This window comes from Pseudophryne corroboree, chromosome 6, assembly GCF_028390025.1.
Source record: "Pseudophryne corroboree isolate aPseCor3 chromosome 6, aPseCor3.hap2, whole genome shotgun sequence".
NCBI lineage: Eukaryota > Metazoa > Chordata > Amphibia > Anura > Myobatrachidae > Pseudophryne > Pseudophryne corroboree.
This window is the reverse complement of record NC_086449.1, coordinates 777,343,496-777,360,379: the sequence shown is the minus strand read 5'-3', so window position 1 is coordinate 777,360,379 and position 16,884 is coordinate 777,343,496. Positions and strand designations below refer to the sequence as shown.

The window sequence follows — 16,884 nt, the reverse complement described above, 5'->3', positions numbered from 1 at the left end:
CAGGACTGGGTCCTGGTGACCACGGATGCCAGCCTTCGAGGCTGGGGGGCAGTCACACAGGGAAGAAACTTCCAAGGACTATGGTCAAGTCAGGAGACTTCCCTGCACATAAATATTCTGGAACTGAGGGCCATTTACAATGCCCTAAGTCAGGCAAAACCCCTGCTTCAAAACCAGCCGGTACTGATCCAGTCAGACAACATCACGGCGGTCGCCTATGTAAGCCGGCAGGGCGGCACGAGAAGCAGGACGGCGATGGCAGAAGCCACAAGGATTCTCCGATGGGCGGAAAATCACGTGTTAGCACTGTCAGCAGTGTTCATTCCGGGAGTGGACAACTGGGAAGCAGACTTCCTCAGCAGGCACGACCTCCACCCGGGAGAGTGGGGACTTCATCCAGAAGTCTTCCAAATGATCGTAAACCATTGGGAAAGGCCACAGGTGGACATGATGGCGTCCCGCCTAAACAAAAAGCTAGAAAGATATTGCGCCAGGTCAAGAGACCCTCAGGCGATAGCTGTGGACGCTCTAGTGACACCGTGGGTGTACCGGTCGGTTTATGTGTTCCCTCCTCTTCCTCTCATACCAAAGGTACTGAGGATAATAAGGAGAAGAGGAGTAAGGACTATACTCATTGTTCCGGATTGGCCAAGAAGAGCTTGGTACCCGGAACTTCAAGAAATGATCTCAGAGGACCATGGCCTCTGCCGCTCAGACAGGACCTGCTGCAGCAGGGGCCCTGTCTGTTCCAAGACTTACCGCGGCTGCGTTTGACGGCATGGCGGTTGAACCCCGGATCCTGAAGGAAAAGGGCATTCCGGAGGAAGTCATTCCTACGCTGATTAAAGCTAGGAAAGAAGTAACCGCAAACCATTATCACCGCATATGGCGAAAATATGTTGCGTGGTGTGAGGCCAGGAAGGCCCCAACGGAGGAATTTCAGCTGGGCCGTTTCCTGCACTTCCTACAGTCAGGGGTGACTATGGGCCTAAAATTGGGTTCCATTAAGGTCCAGATTTCGGCTCTATCGATTTTCTTCCAGAGAGAACTGGCTTCTCTACCTGAAGTTCAAACTTTTGTTAAGGGAGTGCTGCATATTCAGCCCTCTTTTGTGCCTCCAGTGGCACCTTGGGATCTTAACGTGGTGTTGGATTTCCTAAAATCACATTGGTTTGAGCCACTGAAAACCGTGGAATTAAAATATCTCACGTGGAAAGTGGTCATGTTGTTGGCCTTGGCTTCGGCCAGGCGTGTATCAGAATTGACGGCTTTGTCATGTAAAAGCCCTTATCTGATTTTCCATATGGATAGGGCAGAATTGAGGACTCGTCCCCAATTTCTCCCTAAGGTGGTATCAGCCTTTCATCTGAACCAACCTATCGTGGTGCCTGCGGCTACTAATGACTTGGAGGCTTCCAAGTTGGTGGACGTAGTCAGGGCCCTGAAAATTTATGTTTCCAGGACGGCGGGAGTCAGAAAGACTGACTCGCTGTTTATCCTGTATGCGCCCAAAGAGTTGGGTGCACCTGCTTCTAAGCAGACTATTGCTCGCTGGATCTGTAGTACGATTCAGCTTGCACATTCTGCGGCTGGACTGCCGCATCCTAAATCAGTAAAAGCCCATTCCACGAGGAAGGTGGGCTCTTCTTGGGCGGCTGCCTGAGGGGTCTCGGCTCTACAACTTTGCCGAGCAGCTACTTGGTCGGGGTCAAACACGTTTGCTAAATTCTACAAGTTTGACACCCTGGCTGAGGAGGACCTAGAGTTTGCCCATTCGGTGCTGCAGAGTCATCCGCACTCTCCCGCCCGTTTGGGAGCTTTGGTATAATCCCCATGGTCCTTACGGAGTCCCAGCATCCACTTAGGACGTTAGAGAAAATAAGAATTTACTCACCGGTAATTCTATTTCTCATAGTCCGTAGTGGATGCTGAGCGCCCATCCCAAGTGCGGATTGTCTGCAATACTTGTATATAGTTATTGCCTAACTAAAGGGTTACTGTTGAGCCATCTGTTGAGAGGCTCAGTTGTTATCATACTGTTAACTGGGTATTGTATTACGAGTTATACGGTGTGATTGGTGTGGCTGGTATGAGTCTTACCCGGGATTCAAAATCCTTCCTTCTTGTGTCAGCTCTTCCGGGCACAGTATCCTAACTGAAGTCTGGAGGAGGGTCATAGTGGGAGGAGCCAGTGCACACCAGTAGTCTAAAGCTTTCTTTATAGTTGTGCCCAGTCTCCTGCGGAGCCGCTATTCCCCATGGTCTTTACGGAGTCCCAGCATCCACTACGGACTATGAGAAATAGAATTACCGGTGAGTAAATTCTTATTTTTTTAACCTGGGTCCACCACTCACTAGTTCTACCACTGTTTATATGTGCAATGTCTGAGGGCATCTGGGGGATCTGATGGGAATTTTAGAGGTATGTAGAATGATCTAATTCCATGTAAGGGGGTCTGAGGGACTTTAAAGGACACATATAGAGGTTTAAGTGTATTTAAAGGGTATGTTTAGAGGTCTGATGCCCATTTAATAGATTTAGTTTCAATAAAATATGATGTGACCCAAAAATAATGAAGTGGGACTCCAAAATTTATAAATGATGGGTCCCTGGGACCCACATAATTTCTGTCCCAGCGCGATCACTGATGGGGTGTGTGTGTAATGCAATGTTCTACTGTGAGTAATATGGGTGTGTGTGTAATGTGCTACTGTGTAATATGGGGGGTGTAAAATGTAATATGCTACTGTGTGTTATAGGGGTGTGTGTAATGTAATGTTGTACTGTGTGTAATTTGGGGGGTGTAATGTAATGTGCTACTGTGTGTAATATGTGGGGGGGGGTGTAATGTGCTACTGTCTGTAGTATGGGAGTGTGTGTAATGTAATGTGCTACTGTATGTAATATGGGGCTGGTGTAATGTAATGCGCTACTGTGTGTAATATGGGGCTGGTGTAATGTAATGTGCTACTGTGTGTAATATGGGGGGGGTGTAATGTAATGTGGTAATGTGTGTAAGAGGCTACTTGGTGTAATGTGTGTGTAAGAGGCTACCTGACGTAGGCTACCTGGTGTAATGTGTGTAAGAGGCTACCTGGCGTATTGTGTGTAAGAGGCTACCTGGCGTAGGCTACCTGGTGTAATGTGTATAAGGGGTACTACTGTGTGGTGTAATGTGGCAAAAGTACAATACTGTGCAGGGTAATGTAATGTGAATTATGTGGTCATGCCCCTTTCCCATGAAGCCACTCCCATATATTTTTGATGCACGCCTTCAGCGCGCAGTCCCTGTGTAGCATGTGGGGGGGGGGACACCAATTTTTTTTTTTCGGCACAGGGCACCAAAATGTCTAGCTACGGCTCTGGCTGTGTGTATAATGTAGTAGATTACGGTGCTGTGTGTACTGGGTGTGATGTGTGTGTGTGTGTATGTATATATATATATATATATATATATATTATAATATATTTAAAATCACACAATCGCACACCAGTGTATATACTGTAGGTTCTCTATTTGTCAGTCTCCTCACAAGTGTACAGTACACACTGTCTTAATATATAGTGTACCTATATTATTACGCTTTTTTTTCCTGCTTTTAGTACTATAGTTTTCATCAGGACACACCCCTGAGTGGCAATAAATACCCTCATAGGTGGACCTAGACATGCATGGCCCGATACCCCCCTCCACCAACGGAAAGCGCTGCGTATTCTGCTGCCACCTGAAATCTCCCTGAAAGTGGTTTTCAAAAGTAGGCAAGTATGGACTGGACTGATGCAGCACAATACACCACCCTGGACTGATGCAGCACAACAGAGCACCCTATACAGCAGCACTGGACATATGGCAGGAGAGGACACAAGCACTGTGACTGGACAGATTCAGCACAAGCCACGTACACTGAGGACACTGAGAGAATGGAGACACGTCCTCTCTGTACTAGTGATGAGCGGGTTCGGTTTCCGAGAAACCGAACCCCCCCGAGCTTTACCTTTTTTACACGGGTCCGAGCAGACTAGGATCCTCCCGCCTTGCTCGGTTAACCCGAGCGCGCCCAAACGTCATCATCCCGCTCTCGGATTCTCGCGAGATTCGGATTCTATAAGCAGCCGCGCGTCGCCGCCATTTTCACACGTGCATTGGAGATGATAGGGAGAGGACGTGGCTGGCGTCCTCTCCGTTTAGTAGAAGTCAGAAGACAGTTGATTTGATTGCTTGTGCTTGTTTATTACTATAATTGTGGGGAGGATTGGGGAGCAGCTGTTAGGAGTACAGTGCAGAGTTTTGCTGATAAGTGACCACCAGTTTTTTATCCGTTCTCTGCCTGAAAAAAACGCTCCATACCATATCTGTGCTCAGTGTGCTGCATAATATATCTGTGCTGAGTGCTCACACTCATAGGCGTGCGCACGGGGGGTGCCTGGTGCGCACAGGCACCCCCTAATGTCCGGCACCCCCTCACAAATGCCTGCTGCTTATGCGTGCTGATTTCTCCTTTCCCCCCGCCCCCACTGCAGCTATCGCCGGCTCTATAATATCACGCTGTACGCAGCCGAGTAGGGCGGCAGGCATAGAGGGTGCTCTGGCCGCGACAAGGTAGCCAGCATCGTCTATAATAACACAGCAGCAGCCAGCCTTTTCACTGCTGGTGCTGCTGTCCCCCATCTCACGATGCCGCCCTTTTAGATGTAAATGTACAGCATGACGTCACTCCGCTCTCCACAAGAAGTGCAAAATGAACTGGGACGGACGCCACTTGAAAGGAATGAAGACGTGTTTGAGTGCAGCGCGGGGGTTGCCTGTCAGCTTCCCGCAGTCTAGTGGGCAGCATGGAGCCTTTAGGTTAGTTGAAAGCAGGGATGGACTGGGAAGATTGCTGGGAGGCCGATGCACAAGTGAGGCCACCTGTCTGCCGTGTGGTTTTTTTTTTCACATGCCATGACAGGCAGCCGAGGGTGAGCAGCGCGGCCGGGCTGTGTTAAATGACAGGCAGCCAGTGGAGACAATACACCTAGGGCTGACTCTCAGTGGCTGGGATGACTATAACAGTACACAGGGTGGAGGTGGGCGGAGCTAAGCGGCCAGTACAGCCAGCTGGGTTGAGAAGCCGGGTGACCGAGGAGCGGGACATAGGTGGAGCAGAGAGGAGAAGGGAAGATGGATTCAGCTGAAGACCGGGAGAACAGGGCTGATCAGAGGGGTACAGCTGGAGCTAATGATCGTGGCTGCAGCCTGCTTCTCACACACAGGCAGATGTCTGCCTGAGATTGTGAGTAAAGAAGCAGCTCAGGGCTGAGATCATGAGCACCAGCGGGCCCCTCTGTCAGCCTCAGGCACTGATCATTAGATTAGGGTTTTAGATGGAGGTTGTGTGCCCCTCCCCCACCAATCTAGCACGGGACTAGTTTCCCCTCTCCTCAGACTTCAAGACCTGCACAAACTAGTGTACAACATGTTTCCCCGCCCCCAGGTCTCCTACAGCTCCTCCCTTCCCCATCTGCTTCCACGGGCTGGGCACTGGGCAGCTCAGGGGGAGACACTCAGAGGTTCCCCAGCTGTGCCTCTAACCTCCCCCCCCCCCCACTACCACCATGTGTGCCTCTACCACCTATGTCAGCTGCCTGTGTCTCTTGCTCCCTCCATGTGTACCTCTGCCTATCTCTCATCTGTACCTCAGCCTCCTTTCTCATGTGCCTCTGTCCACTTTCCCATCTATACTTTTGCCACATTATCTAGTATATACCTCTGATATTTCCCCACTCTGTAGTCTGTACCCCTGCCCCCTTTGTCATGGTACCCTTGGCACCATCTTCAGAGGGACACTGCTTCTTCCCCATGTGTACCACCAACACCACCCCATGGCTGGTTGTGCAGAGCAACAAAATCAACACAGTGTACAGTGCCACATCATTCATCAGGATGGCAGGTTAGCACAATTTTTCCTTTTTTAATAACTGTATATTCCTATTTTAAGTGTGTGTTTGTATGTATGTGAATTATATATATATATATATATATATATATATATATATATATAAATACATAGTGTTTGTGTGTGTGTGTGTGTGTGTGTGTGTGTGTGTGTGTGTGTTGTACACTTTATAAGCACGGCTTGTGCTCCAGCCCCCATTACGCTTCAGGTGTGATGTGCAGATGTGTGCCCCAGCATCAGGAATGAAGAGGACCAGGAACGGGGTGGTGAGTAAGTATAATGAGATGAGAGGGAACGGGGACAGAAGGAGGGGAACAGGTGAGCCACAGAAATGTGTGTACATACAATAGACATGTATGCAATATGTGGAGGCCTGATTGCATTTGTGGATGTCTGACAGGCATGCATAGGGAATGTGGGATGTCTGGGCATGTAGGTAGGCTGACCATATTATCCCTTTTACCTGGGACGCTCATGAATTACACAGGTTCTGTGGCTGGCTGACTACAAGCCTGCATTTCACATGGTTTTAAGCAGCCACTGAACCGGTGTAATCCATGAGTGTCCCAGGTTAAAGGGATAATATGGTCAGCCTAATGTAGGTAGATTTGGGGGTATGTGGTGAAGTCCGAGGAGCATCTGGAGTATGCAGGGACTATGGGGGTGCATCATAGCATGCACTCGTTCTGGGTACCAGTGCCTCATGGAACACCTCTGCATCCACCGGGTCGGCAGCAGGGGGTGTGGTGGTCATGGGGAGCCCTGTCAGTTTAATTTGTACTGGCCCCATTAAATCCCGTGGCAACCCTGGGTGCAGGGGATGCCATTGTTATGTGGCCCGGACTGCTGCCAGGGCCTCACATGCCCTGTAATGCCACTGAGCGGGAAAAAGGAGAGGGAACATAAAAGGCAGTGATTACACTTAAGCATGGCAGCAATGTCACTAGATACTGAGCGTGTCCACAAGAAAGTGCTCCTCAATAAGAAAATGTCCCATTCGCTTACTTTAATGCTGCCGCCATAGTTGCGGGACTGCTTTGCCCCTGAAGCTAAAGTTATACTGGTGGACAGTTGGGTGCAGCGTTGCGGCTACATGTTCTGGTAACTGTAGCTATTCCCCTTAATCAGTCACAAAGTGTGGGAAAATACATTTTACAAATATTGGGGCAGTACACATATATATGCCTTAGTTACACATTACAGGAATAAGGGGTCTATTTACTAAGCCTTGGATGGAGATAAAGTGGACGGAGATAACACACCAGCCAATCAGCTCCTAACTGTCATTTTTCAAACCCAGTCTGTGACACGGCAGTTAGGAGCTGATTGGCTGCTACTTTATCTCCGTCCACTTTATCTCCATCCAAGGCTTAGTAAATAGACCCCTTAGTAACGAAGGGTTCACTGAGGACTGCTCCAGTGAGGGGTAATAACCGACAGGACAGGGAGACTACTTTTAAGTAGTGAGAGCCAGTGACATACAGTATTAACAGGGGGAACCTGTACTCGCCCTCTTTATATAGCACCCCCAATCCTTATCTCTCTCCTATCTCTCTTTCTCTACTTATTTTCCCCTTACCTCTTAATCCACGTATTTTCCCCTATCTGTCACTTTCTCTCACTCTCTCTCTCTATCTACAGTATCTCACAGATACTCTTATCACTTTGTTATAATAAATGTTTCTGTCAACCATGTAGTGCCACTGCTCCTTTCTGTCATCCCCGCCCTAGTGATGGGGATAGAGTATAGTAACCAGCTGGTATATTCTCTGTGCAGCACTGTGCCCCACCAAATTTTATTCAAAACATGCAGAAGTAGGCGGACGGTGTCCGTCTACTTCTGTGGCATCACAAGTTGGAGAAAGTTGGCTGGTCTGATTAAAAAGTTGGTTAGGTGTATGGAGTCACTGTTTCGGACACTAAGGTCAGTTGGAGGGAAGTTGCTTTGGTACATGGCCAACTTTTGCCTTGCCTATCACCGATTTATCCAGGTATAGTGATGTACTGATCCCGGCAACTTTGTTGTTGGGACCACATATAGTTGATTTGGTGACGCCCATGTGAGGCCACTTCCAGAAATTATTCCAGGGCCACTTTTAGTTCCCAATCCATCCCTGGTTGAATGTGTTCATTTCCCAAAAGCATGGACTGTTTTTCCATGGGATAGGGGAACGAAAATTTGTAAATGTCCACTATGTTAAAACGTACTTGTCTGTGAACAATATTTATTCTCCTTCAGCTAACATGCAAATGAATGTTGAAGGGGTCCAGAAAAATAAAAACTTCTGTTATCCCACTCATTTCTTAGATAAGGCGCTGACTAGAGTGTGTGAGTGTGACATTAGTGAATTGTGGTTCAACAATTTATCACTCAGGCCAGTTAGGATGTTTGAACTTATTTCATTTTGTTGTGTAGATGAGCACCTCCTTCCCTATCTTATTATAAGATCATGGAAACTACTTAGAGCACTTCTTGGTGAAGTTCGACTTCCCGGCGGTCTGGATGCGGGAAGTCATGTGATCGATGCCAGAATCACTATACCACTCAGAAAACCGGCACCGACAGCTGACATCCCAAAGGTGCTAAACACGCCCAATAAGCGGTGCTAGATACACCCAGTAGGTGGTGCTAAACACACCCCTCCGATGGTGCACCCCCTAATAAAATGTTCTGCGCACGCCTATGCTCACACTGCTTAATTGTGGGGACTGGGGAGCAGCTATAGCAGGAGTACAGTGCAGAGTTTTGCTGACAGTGACCACCAGTATACGTTTGCCTGAAAAACACTCCATATCTGTGCTCACAGTGTGCTGCTTTATTGTGGGGACTGGGGACCACCAGTATAATTAATACTAGGTGATTCATTGCGCCCTACGGGCGCTCTTCACACCGTCGTAAGGGGCTACGCCCCCGTAACCCCCAGAGAAATGTTAAGGTGTAGAGTAGTAGTTTGAGTGTTTTTTTTGGTGGAGGTGGTGGGGGAGGGGGGGGGTTGAGGTGCATGTGGTTTACGGTTAGGGGCCGATGTTGTATGTGATAGGTTTTGGGTGGTTTTGTGCTGCATTGTGGAGGGGGGTGAACGGACTGTGGGTGGCGGAGTGTGTTGTGGGAAGGTGTACATGGATTCGGCTTGCTGGCCCGAAGATGCTGTGGTAGGTGGGTGACCAGAGTGAGGCTGGACGGTGGATGTGGTCCAGACACTGTATACTTTGGGCTAGGGGTGAGGGTTGGGGGAGGGGAGAGGAGGTGTTCCACTTGGTGGAGGTGTAGGGGTTAGGGGGAGGGTAGACGAAGGTGCCATGGCTGAGAGATGTCTACATGGGGTGGGTTGTGTAGGGTATTGGGGTGTGTGGTGTGTGCCTGTGAAGGGGGGGGGGGAGAGTAGGCTAGGGAGATGTGGAAGGTTGGTGTGAGGTGTTGTGGGTGAATTGTAGTGGCGGGGTTTGTTGTGTGTTGGAGTTGTGGGCGTGCAAGGGTTGTGTTAATAGCTGTGAGGGTTAGTGGTTGCTAAGGTGGAGTTGGTGGGTGGTGCTTTGCAAGTATGGGGAACTGGTGTGCGAGCAGGGATGTGTGAAGGGTGCGTACATGGTGTGTTTGGGGGAGGGGTGGGTGGATTGTACCTTCGTGTGGTAAGGAGAAGAGGATGTGGTGTTAGGGTGTTTGTTGGGGGCTGAGGTGTGTTGGTTTGGTAGATGTTGGAGTTGCGATTAGCATCTTTGTGGCTGTAGGATATGTGGGTAGTGTCGTGCGCTAACTGGTGTTTTGATGGTTTGAGATGATGAGTTGGCTGTAGAGGGAGGGAGGTGGGTGTGTGATAGGTTTAGGGTGGTGTGGGCATGGATTGTGGAGGGCGTTGAAGGGAATGTGCGTGGTGGAGTGTTGTTTGGGAGGGCAAAGTAGTTTGCTGTGGGGGTTGCAAAAATGGTGTGGGTAGTGTTTTATGGTGCTTGCGCAAGTGCGTGGAGGGGGGCTGCTGACTGTATATGTTTTGGGTAGGGGTGAGGGATGGTGGTGGTGACAGGAGGTGTAGTGTGTGATGGAGTTGTGGTTGTGGGTGGCAGGGGGATGGGGTTGGAAGTTTGCATGGGTGGAGGAGGTCCACATGGGATGGATGGATGGATGGGTGGAGGGTTTTGTTGGGGTTGTGGTGTGTGCATGCAAGGGGGGTTGACTGGGTTAGGCAGATGGGGAAGGTTGTGTTGTGGTGCAGGGGGTGTTGGATGGGTGGTGTATTTAGAGGGTGGGTGGCAGGTATGGGGTAATTGTGGTTGTGGGATGGGTTTGTGGTGTGCGGTGGGTGTTGAACAGGTGGTTGAGTGGGTGTGGGGTTGTTTGTAATTTGTGGTGTTGGGTGTGTGAGGGTTGTGTTTTTTCATGTGGTGTGACGGTGATGGGGGCAGGAGGGGTTGTTGTTGGGTGGGGGTGTAGCAAGGATGGGGAAGGTGTTTTGTGTGTGCAGCGGGCGGGGGAGTGTGCGTGCGTGTTGCTAGGAGTGTGGAGGGCGAGTGTTTGTGTGTGTAAGGGAGAAGAGGTTGCACTGTTTGTGCGCTGATAGGCGATGGTCTATCTCTGCTGCTGGCTGGAGCTAATGAGTAGTATGGTGGTAGTTGTAAAGTGTTGTGGTGATAGGGCTGTGCTGGGACCATGAGGCTGCACTTGTCCCCCCCCCCTTCCCCCCTCGTGATGGGGGCATGCGAGTGTGGATGAGGGCAAAAGGCATTGCTGCACATACAGGGATTGGTGATAGTGCAAGGTGGCCGTCTGTGAGTGTGTGGCTGCGTTAGGTGTATAGAATCTGGAATGTGCGCTCGTGTCCCTTGTCCCGCGGTGTGGGTGTCTGGTGCTTGCGTGGAACACACATGTCTCCCGCGGGACTGGGGGCAGTTGTGGCGATACACCTAACGGAGGTACAGAGTGTGATGCGGCGTTGCATGTGCAGCAACGGGCAGTGTTAACATGGTGTGTGCTGGTCCGTTGTGCGGACGGTGGCTCCCGGCCAGCATGTCCCCTCAGTAGCTGGATTTGGTAGCTGGTGACGGGGTTTGGCGGTGGGAGGGTTCCGTGGTGTGGGGTGCTGGTGTCAGTCGGGGTTTGGGTGACTGTATGTTGGCGGGAAAGGAGGCTCTTGTTTACACAGGCCTGCAGTGTGTGTGTGAGCTGCCAGCTGTGTCCGGAGGGGAGCATGGTGCGTGCAGTGGGAGTGTTGTCCGTGTGAGCAGGGATGGGTGGGTCATGTTGCGTTGTGCAAATGGCGCGTGTTGGTCTGCATGGGCCCCCTGTGTTAGGTGGTGATGGGGTTGCATAAGTGAGGGGTCCATGGCGTGGGGTGTGGGTGTATACATGGGCGGATTTAGCCCATGACAGGAGTGGGCCCCCCCTGCCGATCACCAGAACCCCCCCGCCGATTACCAGCACCCCCCCCCCCCCGCCGATCACCATCCCCATCCCCCCCCCAATTAGCAGTTTAGAATCAGCAGCACCCCCCCCCCCCCGATTATCAGTACAAAATCAGCAGCACCCCCCCCTCCCCGATTACCAGTACAGAATCAGCAGCAAACCCCCCCCGATTATCAGTACAAAATCAGCAGCACAGCCCCCGTCCCCAGCGGCACGTGCTGCTCACCTGGGCCGGTCACACAGGCAACGGGAGCCGCGCTGCAGCAGGGAGAGAGGACACCAGATTGCCAGGGCAGGAGGTATCCACGCTGCCGCGGGCGGAGCGCGGGCTGTGCATGCGGCTTCCTCCTCTCGGGAAGCACGGTCAAGCAACCTCCAGCCTCCGCCGCCAGCAGCATCTCTCCTGCTAGCGGCGGAGGCTGGAGTTTGCTCGACCGTGCTGCCCGAGAGGAGGAAGCCGCATGCACAGCCCGCACTCCGCCCGCGGCAGCGTGGATGCCTCCTGGCCCGGCAACCTGAATGAGGACAGAGCTCCGGCTGAGGGGCCCAGTAAATTAGGGGGTCCCGGGGTAGTGACCCCCCGCCCACCCCCCTTAATCCGGCTTTTGTGTGACCGGGCACGGTGGGGCATCCGTCCAGTGGCGGCTGTTCCCTGGTGATTGTGTCCGCCTCTCTAGTGTTGTGCTGGGACAGGGCAGAGGCCGTTGCCTCCGCCCAGCGCTGTGACTCCACCCAGCATGACGGCTAGGCACAGAGTCACAGATTTGGCCTAATATATAGGAGATTATATATAGGAGGAGTACAGTGCAGAGTGCACTGCTGTACCTGCCTCTGTGTCATCATCCATTAAGTATACTATCCATCTACATTCCTATACCTGTGGTGCATTTTAGTTTAGCAGTTTGCTGACAGTGTCCACCAGGTCCAGTATACTATATATAGCAGTACGGTAGGCCACTGCTGTACCTACCTCTGTGTCGTCACTCGTCATCCATTAAGTATACTAGTATCCATCCATCTACATTGTATACCTGTGGTGCCTTTTTTTTTAGACTAGTTTAGCAGTTTGCTGACAGTGTCCACCAGGTCCAGTATACTGTATATAGCAGTACGGTAGGCCACTGCTGTGTACCTACCTCTGTGTCGTCACTCGTCATCCATAAAGTATACTAGTATCCATCCATCTACATTGTATACCTGTGGTGCCTTTTTTTTAGACTAGTTTAGCAGTTTGCTGACAGTGTCCACCAGGTCCAGTATACTGTATATAGCAGTACGGTAGGCCACTGCTGTGTACCTACATCTGTGTCATCACTCGTCATCCATAAAGTATACTAGTATCCATCCATCTACATTGTATACCTTTGGTGCCTTTTTTTTAGACTAGTTTAGCAGTTTGCTGACAGTGTCCACCAGGTCCAGTATACTGTATATAGCAGTACGGTAGGCCACTGCTGTGTACCTACCTCTGTGTCGTCACTCGTCATCCATTAAGTATACTAGTATCCATCCATCTACATTGTATACCTGTGGTGCCTTTTAGTTGTGCGCAGTAAATATAGTAGTAGGCCATTGCTATTGATACTGGCATATAATTCCACACATAAAAAAATGGAGAACAAAAATGTGGAGGTTAAAGGGAAAGATCAAGATCCACTTCCACCTCGTGCTGAAGCTGCTGCCACTAGTCATGGCCGAGACGATGAAATGCCATCAACGTCGTCTGCCAAGGCCGATGCCCAATGTCATAGTAGAGAGCATGTAAAATCCAAAACACAAAAGTTCAGTAAAATGACCCAAAAATCAAAATTAAAAGCGTCTGAGGAGAAGCGTAAACTTGCCAATATGCCATTTACGACACGGAGTGGCAAGGAACGGCTGAGGCCCTGGCCTATGTTCATGGCTAGTGGTTCAGCTTCAAATGAGGATGGAAGCACTCATCCTCTCGCTAGAAAAAAGAAAAGACTTAAGCTGGCAAAAGCACAGCAAAGAACTGTGCGTTCTTCAAAATCACAAATCCCCAAGGAGAGTCCAATTGTGTCGGTTGCGATGCCTGACCTCCCCAACACTGGACGGGAAGAGCTTGCGCCTTCCACCATTTGCACGCCCCCTGCAAGTGCTGGAAGGAGCACCCGCAGTCCAGTTCCTGATAGTCAAATTGAAGATGTCACTGTTGAAGTACACCAGGATGAGGATATGGGTGTTGCTGGCGCTGGGGAGGAAATTGACAAGGAGGATTCTGATGGTGAGGTGGTTTGTTTAAGTCAGGCACCCGGGGAGACACCTGTTGTCCGTGGGAGGAATATGGCCCTTGACATGCCTGGTCAAAATACAAAAAAAATCAGCTCTTCGGTGTGGAATTATTTCAACACAAATGCGGACAACAGGTGTCAAGCCGTGTGTTGCCTTTGTCAAGCTGTAATAAGTAGGGGTAAGGACGTTAACCACCTCGGAACATCCTCCCTTATACGTCACCTGCAGCGCATTCATCATAAGTCAGTGACAAGTTCAAAAACTTTGGGTGACAGCGGAAGCAGTCCACTGATCACTAAATCCCTTCCTCTTGTAACCAAGCTCCTGCAAACCACACCACCAACTCCCTCAGTGTCAATTTCCTCCTTACCCAGGAAAGCCAATAGTCCTGCAGGCCATGTCACTGGCAAGTCTGACGAGTCCTCTCCTGCCTGGGATTCCTCCGATGCATCCATGAGTGTAACGCCTACTGCTGCTGGCGCTGCTGTTGTTGCTGCTGGGAGTCGATCGTCATCCCAGAGGGGAAGTCGGAAGACCACTTGTACTACTTCCAGTAAGCAATTGACTGTCCAACAGTCCTTTGCGAGGAAGATGAAATATCACAGCAGTCATCCTGCTGCAAAGCGGATAACTGAGGCCTTGGCAGCCTGGGCGGTGAGAAACGTGGTTCCGGTATCCATCGTTAATTCAGAGCCAACTAGAGACTTGATTGAGGTACTGTGTCCCCGGTACCAAATACCATCTAGGTTCCATTTCTCTAGGCAGGCGATACCGAAAATGTACACAGACCTCAGAAAAAGAGTCACCAGTGTCCTAAAAAATGCAGTTGTAACCAATGTCCACTTAACCACGGACATGTGGACAAGTGAAGCAGGGCAGACTCAGGACTATATGACTGTGACAGCCCACTGGGTAGATGTATTGCCTCCCGCAGCAAGAACAGCAGCGGCGGCACCAGTAGCAGCATCTCGCAAACGCCAACTCGTTCCTAGGCAGGCTACGCTTTGTATCACCGCTTTCCAGAATAGCCACACAGCTGAAAACCTCTTACGGCAACTGAGGAAGATCATGGCAGAATGGCTTACCCCAATGGGACTCTCCTGGGGATTTGTGACATCGGATAACGCCAGCAATATTGTGCGTGCATTACATCTGGGCAAATTCCATCACGTCCCATGTTTTGCACATACCTTGAATTTGGTGGTGCAGAATTATTTAAAAAACGACAGGGGCGTGCAAGAGATGCTGTCGGTGGCCCGAAGAATTGCGGGCCACTTTCGGCGTTCAGGCACCGCGTACCGAAGACTGGAGCACCACCAAACCTTCCTGAACCTGCCCTGCCATCATCTGAAGCAAGAGGTGGTAACGAGGTGGAATTCAACCCTCTATATGTTTCAGAGGATGGAGGAGCAGCAAAAGGCCATTCAAGCCTATACATCTGGCCACAATATAGGCAAAGGAGGTGGAATGCACCTGACTCAAGCGCAGTGGAGAATGATTTCAACGTTGTGCAAGGTTCTGCAACCCTTTGAACTTGCCACACGTGAAGTCAGTTCAGACACTGCCAGCCTGAGTCAGGTCATTCCCCTCATCAGGCTTTTGCAGAAGAAGCTGGAGACATTGAAGGAGGAGCTAAAACAGAGCGATTCTGCTAGGCATGTGGGACTTGTGGATGGAGCCCTTAATTCGCTTAACCAGGATTCACGGGTGGTCAATCTGTTGAAATCAGAGCACTACATTTTGGCCACCGTGCTCGATCCTAGATTTAAAACCTACGTTGTATCTCTCTTTCCGGCAGACACAAGTCTGCAGAGGTTCAAAGACCTGCTGGTGAGAAAATTGTCAAGTCAAGCGGAACGTGACCCGTCACCATCTCCTCCTTCACATTCTCCCGCAACTGGGGGTGCGAGGAAAAGGCTAAGAATTCCGAGCCCACCCGCTGGCGGTGATGCAGGGCAGTCTGGAGCGAGTGCTGACATCTGGTCCGGACTGAAGGACCTGCCAACGATTACTGACATGTCGTCTACTGTCACTGCATATGATTCTCTCCCCATTGAAAGAATGGTGGAGGATTATATGAGTGACCGCATCCAAGTAGGCACGTCAGACAGTCCGTACGTATACTGGCAGGAAAAAGAGGCAATTTGGAGGCCCTTGCAGAAACTGGCTTTATTCTACCAAAGTTGCCCTCCCTCCAGTGTGTACTCCGAAAGAGTGTTTAGTGCAGCCGCTCACCTTGTCAGCAATCGGCGTACGAGGTTACTTCCAGAAAATGTGGAGAAGATGATGTTTATTAAAATGAATTATAATCAATTCCTCCGTGGAGACATTCACCAGCAGCAATTGCCTCCAGAAAATACACGGGGACCTGAGATGGTGGATTCCAGTGGGGACGAATTAATAATCTGGGAGGAGGGGGATGTACACAGTGAAAGGGGTGAGGAATCGGAGGATGATGATGAGGTGGACATCTTGTCTCTGTAGAGCCAGTTTGTGCAAGGAGAGATTGATTGCTTCTTTTTTGGTGGGGGCCCAAACCAACCAGTCATTTCAGTCACAGTTGTGTGGCAGACCCTGTCGCTGAAATGATGGGTTCGTTAAAGTGTGCATGTCCTGTTTATACAACATAAGGGTGGGTGGGAGGGCCCAAGGACAATTCCATCTTGCACCTCTTTTATCTTTCATTTTTCTTGGCATCATGTGCTGTTTGGCGACAATTTTTTGGAAGGGCCATCATGTCTTGATTGACACTGCAGTGCCACTCCTAGATGGGCCAGGTGTTTGTGTCGGCCACTTGTGTCACTTAGCTTAGTCACACAGCCACCTTGGTGCGCCTCTTTTTTTCTTTGCATCATGTGCTGTTTGGGGAGTATTTTTTGGAAGGGCCATCCTGTCTTGATTGACACTGCAGTGCCACTCCTAGATGGGCCAGGTGTTTGTGTTGGCCACTTGTGTCGCTTAGCTTAGTCACACAGCCACCTTGGTGCGCCTCTTTTTTTTCTTTGCATCATGTGCTGTTTGGGGAGTATTTTTTGGAAGGGCCATCCTGTCTTGATTGACACTGCAGTGCCACTCCTAGATGGGCCAGGTGCTTGTGTCGGCCACTTGTGTCGCTTAGCTTAGTCACACAGCCACCTTGGTGCGCCTCTTTTTTTCTTTGCATCATGTGCTGTTTGGGGAGTATTTTTTTGAAGGGCCATCCTGCCTGACACTGCAGTGCCACTCCTAGATGGGCCAGGTGTTTGTGTCGGCCACTTGGGTCGCTTAGCTTAGTCACACAGCGACCTTGGTGCGCC

The 16,884-nt window shown here is 50.4% G+C and overlaps 1 long non-coding RNA gene across 1 annotated transcript in view; it reads left to right on the top strand.

The window, feature by feature from the left end:
- The first annotated feature begins 5,073 nt into the window (after positions 1-5,073).
- LOC134935709 (uncharacterized) overlaps positions 5,074-16,884 on the top strand; it is a 141,709-nt gene continuing 129,898 nt past the window's right edge. Inside the window, exon 1 of the long non-coding RNA XR_010180356.1 lies at positions 5,074-5,931. This is a non-coding gene — a long non-coding RNA (uncharacterized LOC134935709). The remainder of the gene's footprint in view (positions 5,932-16,884) is intronic.